Source organism: Phaenicophaeus curvirostris, chromosome 1, assembly GCF_032191515.1.
Source record: "Phaenicophaeus curvirostris isolate KB17595 chromosome 1, BPBGC_Pcur_1.0, whole genome shotgun sequence".
Lineage (NCBI taxonomy): Eukaryota > Metazoa > Chordata > Aves > Cuculiformes > Cuculidae > Phaenicophaeus > Phaenicophaeus curvirostris.
Window position 1 is genome coordinate 42,845,507 of NC_091392.1, and position 6,264 is coordinate 42,851,770.

Consider the following 6,264-nt stretch of genomic DNA (forward strand, 5'->3'; position numbering starts at 1 on the left):
TTGAGGGCCATAGCAGTGTTTGCCCCCCCCGTTCCATTTTCTTTTGGCATGAGGAAGGAAAGGTAATTGACATTCCAGTAGATTTCATTATGTGCAAACAGCCCTTCTTAAAACACCAGGTTCTCTCTCCCTCACTTGGGAAAAAGCTACCAAAACCCCAAGGCTTCCCTCCTAGGGAAGGCAGGAATTTCTGGATTGCTAGAGGATAGTCAGCAGTTTGTTGGGGCTTGCTTTCTTTGGTTATTTTTTTTTCCCTGAAAGAGGGTGAAATGCTCTTTTATGACTGCTGTTCTGGATTCAAGGACCTCGCTAAAAAGAAAGACCTGAAGAGCCCTCAGCAGCTTAGTTCTATCTGTTTGCTTCCACTGCTTGGACCACACTTCATCACTGCTGCTGGATTGCTTATTGTCATTCGGGTTCTTAAAGAGCCTAAACCAGCCCTGGAATCTATTGTAACCTATGATCCTTCTTCTACAGGGTAATACTAGCACACAGGAAGCAAGGCAAATAAGCATTTAAGCTATTCTTCCAAGACATTCCAGACCAGGACTATGTTCAAGAAGGCAGGCGGGCCGTGTTTACCATGGGAGCCCAACTCTGCCAGAGGACCTTATGTTGCAGCAATTGCGTTTGCAGCAACATTCAATACAAAGACCCTACAGTATTTCTGAGGGTGTCCTCATGTCCACAACGCTGCCGTGCATGGGTGAACTCGCAATTTCTTATACCGAGCACTGCTTACGTGGAAGATTTTGAAACAAGATGGAGCCTGCCTGGAACAACACCCTCCTTTTGGCTGCAGGGTGCAGCATCTGTAGCTGGCACCTGTGCTTGTGTCTGTGTCTGGTTTTGTTCCTGTGAGTCTATCTTCTTGGATACAGAGAGGAAGCTGTTGGTCATACTGTGTTGTCGGTAACACCAGTGTAAATCCAGCGTAACCCCACCGGTGCAGGGGAGTTAATCTGGATTTGTGGAAGCAAAATTTTAGCTCTCTAGCTGAATTAATATCTTTAAAAAGTGGTTTGGAAATTGGTGAGAAACCAGTAGAGGTTGCTCCAGCTTTTCCTTCTAGAAGATTTTTGATTTATTGAAGCGATGCAGTCACAAATACAGAACAAAGGAAGTAAATATACTAGTGCCCTCATTGTGAAAGGGCAATGGGAGATGCTTTGATAAACCAGGAGACAGGTTATTATGTCAGTGCTCTGCCTATCAGGATATCTACCTACTGTACCTCTCTAAAAAGTTATTTTTTAACTTCCTTTCTATGAGATTTATTAGACTGTGAAGGTGAATCTCAAACAAGTGGTAGAATAATTTACCAAGTCCTAGAACAGGTGCATTGGTGAATTGCCTTGCCTTGTCCTGGGGCAATGGACCAGACGACTTAGTGGCCTTTTCCATTTCTAATGTCTATGATTATCACAGTTATACCTCAGGACATGAAACAACCATTTTCATCCTTTCAGTGGCAGTAAAATGTCACTAATGGCCGTGCTAAATCAGAGCAGTTGATCCTTCTGCAGATGTGTTGTGCAGTTAGCGAGACGGCTATAAATGATCGCACTTTGTTAAGATTTGCTGTTTTCTGTTTCTGTAGTGCAAGTGCTTAGCACAAGGGGACTGCCAGCCAAAGGAGAGAATGTCTGGTAGGAGATTAAGGATCACTAAGGAAGTGGTTGCATGACCTATAAAGAGAAGATCATAAATATTGCAACAATAAAACCAATAGCTCTTTCAAAGTTTAAATAGCTTTTCTTTTCAAACACTTGAGGTAAATGCCCTTTTCCCAACGTTGTCTAGCATCCGCACTTTGAGATTTCACATGGAGTTTCACCAAATATACTGTAATTTCTCAGGGAGCCAGCTTTTTCTTTTAATTATCTTTCTTTGTGGAAGTGTCCCTTCCACAGAAATTTGACCCTGGCTACCTGGAAGTTCCTTATTGTTTCCTCCAGTACTGAAGTTTCAGAAAAGCTAGAGCATAAAAATAATAAAATAGCTCCTGGCATTTTCTTAAGCACAAGACCCACCAAACAAAGAAGGTGCAAGTATGGTTCTGCCCTTTATAACCAAGCAGCAGTGCTTTCTTGTGTCCTAGGGGGAACCTCAGGCACAAGGGTCTGCCTACATAAACAATCAGGTATAATGTTTATGTCTATCACAATCCCGAGCGTGCAAAACCCCAGACCTGGGCTGCTGTAGCTCTGCAGATACAGACAACTGACATTCCTATCCCCCACACCCTGTTGATCTGCAAGATGTAGCTTTTGTTTTTAATGCTTGCGTAGGATCCAGCTTCGGTGTAAGCAGCCTGCTCTCTCGTACGCTCAACTTTTTTCCTCTTTCTCCATCCTAGCATTAGGCACTAGATGAAGCCTAAACCAATGCATTCCACCAGGTATATCACAAGGGTGCAGATTTCACTGATGTATTCCTATTCCTTTGTCACCCCACGTTCTCATGTTCATTTAGCTTGTATGCCTTAGCCCTTGGCTGGGGAGTACTGCCTTGGGCACTGGAAAATGAAAAGGCCACAACACCTGCCCCAGCGCAAAAGCTGAGTCTTAATATTAGTGCTCCATCCCACAAACAACTGGCTGTTGGTCACATTGAAGAAGGCAATATCCTTCCTGTAACAGCCACTCCACTTTGGTAAATCAAAGAGCTGAAGGGACAGGGGTGTTCATTCAGCTAACAGCAGGTGTGTGCCAGTCCCACCCCTGAGCCTGTGCACAACACTGATCAGTCCACAGCCCACTGCTGCAACATACTTCTCTTTATTGCACACTGGCAGTTTGCTATTTGGGAGCTTTTTTGCTTGAAATAAACTGAAAAGGCAAAGGACCCCCTGAATACAATCAGTATTCACAAAGGGAAAATACCCTTAACCTGGCCGTCACACACCTATGCTGCTATATGTATATGCATTAAAATCAGCTCTCATTTTTATGTTCTAGGTTTCAGGTGCTCTATAATAGCTACAGTCCTCATTAGTCAAATGTTGTAGCTTGCCTCTGTGCTTTCTGCTGAAATTCTTTCGGGGTTGTGTGTTCCTGATTATGTTCAATTTCAGACATCCAGTGTCTACAAAATCATGGCTTTCGGCATTCCCTGTCATCTAGAAGTTGCTGCTTTCTACCCAAGACAGGCAGAAGGGCTGTTTTATGCCCATGGTCAGGCATAGATGTTTTAGAACAAGAAAACAAAACATAAGAAGTCAGATGAAAAGGCAGAAGTTGATACTGCAGACAGACAGGCTGGAAAGGGAGAGAGAAGCAGGATTAGAAACATCTTGAAAACTGGATAAATCGACATCTTATGTTATAATTTTAGGCTACACCAGCTACTCTGCCCCTCAGTTATTGTACAGATGCTTCTCAACTACTGTTCCTCACTTCCCTGTCTTGCTGAAGATTATGACCAATTTGCACACATGGGGAGCAACATACATTACGCTGTGGTTTTCTGCACCCTGACTCCCAAGTACACGTGCCCAGACTTGTAAGAAGGATCAGAAATGGGTGTTGTGCAAAGAGTTAGGTAAACATCTGCTGACCTTGCCACATGCATAAAGGCCTTACCATTTCATATACATCCATAGGTTTCTCTTCCAAGAGGGTTCCTACACTCACTGACTGTGCTTTTCCGCGAGTCTTGTGTATTAATGAGGATTCCCAAATTTGCATTTCTTCAGCTGGCTAAGGACCGGGGATGTAAGGTCTAGGGACACAAAGAGGTCATTCATTCCTGGACTGCTCCCCTATTTTGAAAGAACACAGACAGAAGCATCAAATGAAGGAGGGGAAGGACAAGTTTATCTTACTTACTTGGAGAACCTCCCTAAAACGAGTGCAGAAAAAGAAAAGGCACAAACGAATGGTGGTACTAACGCTATAAAAGAGGCTCAGGATGCATGGAACCCTGACATACCCTGAGAAGTGAGCTTGGATTAGGCAGACTCCTTAAACAATTGCTATGTGGACTTTAAACATGGAAAGATGGACACAGACTTTGTTTACTGCAAATACATTTTCACGTATCTTAATGCTCAAAAGTAAGATAGAAGCTGAATTTACTCTGAAACATTGTCAGGAATTATAAAACAGGCTTTTGTATACACAAACAAAGGGAACATGGGAAACAAGAGCTTGGGAGTTACTTAAATGTCAAGGATTACATTGTACCAGGTAAAACTGAAATGTAGCAGAGGGACTCGGTTTCATAAATGAAATGTCATTGCTGATGGGTACAAATTATATAAGACGGAAAGGGAAACAGAGGTGGCACTTTGTCAGATGCATTTATAGCTGCAGCAAGATACAGGTCACCTGCAAAGAGAGCGGTAGTAAAGAAAAAAATCAAAAAAAAAAAAAGAAAAACTGAAGTGGACATTTGCAACAGCAACGAGAAGGCAGGAATGAATTATTCTTTCTCAAGGCGCTCAAAACCACAGGATGCTACTTGTGGGGAACTTAGCTGCCCACACATCTTTTAACAAGCACCACCAAACACTGTCCAAAGACATTCATGTGTTACTCACAAACCTGCTCTCATCCAGAAAGTACAGGTTCTTGACAAATAAGAAAAATCCCCCAAACCCAGGAGCTGTACCTGAGAAATTAAAAGCGACACCAAAGAACAAGGTATCTGAATGTAACATAGCAAACGGTTTATTTGTTTGACTTAGAAAAGGTCTTCAGCATAACTCACTGGACACATATACATTTAATATACAAATGTATACCAAAAGAAACCCAGAAGGCACACAGTCACCCAAGAGGCTCATTCAGAACCACTCACTGTTTCACACCAGAAGGAAAGAGCTGCGAGCCTCAGCTTCATTACTCTCTGGCCAAAACAAGGACTGCAAACAGCCCTTGTCCCCCAAGTGACAGGGGACAGGACAAGAGGGAATGGCCTCAAGCTCCACCAGGGGAGGTTTAAGCTGGACATTAGGAAAAAATTCTTCACAGAAAGGGTCATTGGGCACTGGCAGAGGCTGCCCAGGGAGGTGGTTGAGTCCCCTACCCTGGAGGTGTTTAAGGCACGGGTGGACGAGGTGCTGAGGGGCATGGTTTAGTGTTTGATAGGAATGGTTGGACTCGATGATCTGGTGGGTCTCTTCCAACCTGGTTATTCTATGATTCTATGAAACGTAGGCCCCATGGGATGCCACACAGATCACCAAACCTGGACCGAAAAGCCAAAGAGTAAACAAGATCTGGAGAACAGTCATCCTCTTGAGATGGTCCAGGGCCAGGACACAGATGTCAAAAAGAAATAATCTCGTTCTTTAGAACAGCAACAGTACAACAAATGTCTCCCAGCTTTCCCACCCCCTTGAGAGGTTAGTGATTCGGTTGCAAGAGGTGGCATCTTGGGCTAGGACCAAACTATAGCTTATTTGAAGACCACCATAGGTACTGCGTCTGCTAGCAGACTTCCAACAGAATTCATAACCACTGCTCCTTGACCCTCCACCGTCCCCAGCACCATCAACCACATTTTATCTGGAGAGTGATAGAGATACATTTCACAGGTCACAGCCTCAGGTTTATAGCACTCATCAAGAACCACAATTAGCAAAACTAGTGAAAATAAATGCGGTCACCTCATCCTGACTCAGATCTGTTGCCATAGGAGCAGCCAAATAGTCCAAGTTCAGCTGATCTTATCTCCAGGGAAGAACAAGTTTCACCCGAGTCTGAAATATCCATTCTGGATCAGCAAGGCTGCATGCATCCCCAAAGAGTCACGCTGAACAGATTCATATCACGCAAGAAAGCAAGTTTGCTCTCTCAAATTAAGTAATTAAATACTGAGTGATAAGCATAAGGAATTCTACTAGCCCCTGGAGTCAAGGCATAAGACTGACTTCTGTGACAGGGGAAGGAATTTAAAAACAAGTGAACACTACTTTTTAGGAACTGGTGTGGCAACGAAAAAAAAGGAGACAAACAGATGAGAGACTTTCTCTGGGAAGGAGATCTTGTCACATTGACAAGGTTAAAGAAAAGTGCTTTTGCATCCATCAGAGGAAAGAGAAAATAAAGCACAATAAGAAAGCACAGAAGGAAAGGAAGGGCAAGTGAAATCACCCTCTCAAACTATTTGTGAAGTCACTCTACCCACAACGAAGTAACAAAGACATAAAACCAAAGACATAGAGGACTCCCTGGAAAACCTGACCATATGTATCAACAAGGTACTAATTAGTTAATGAACCTATTGCACAATTTAAAAATAAATAAATATTTTACA

At 43.1% G+C, this 6,264-nt stretch overlaps 1 protein-coding gene across 1 annotated transcript in view; it reads left to right on the plus strand.

Annotated features, from left to right (window-relative positions):
• The window catches only part of MRTFA (myocardin related transcription factor A), a 506,306-nt gene that overhangs the window by 289,232 nt on the left and 210,810 nt on the right, over window positions 1-6,264 (plus strand). The window lies entirely within an intron of this gene.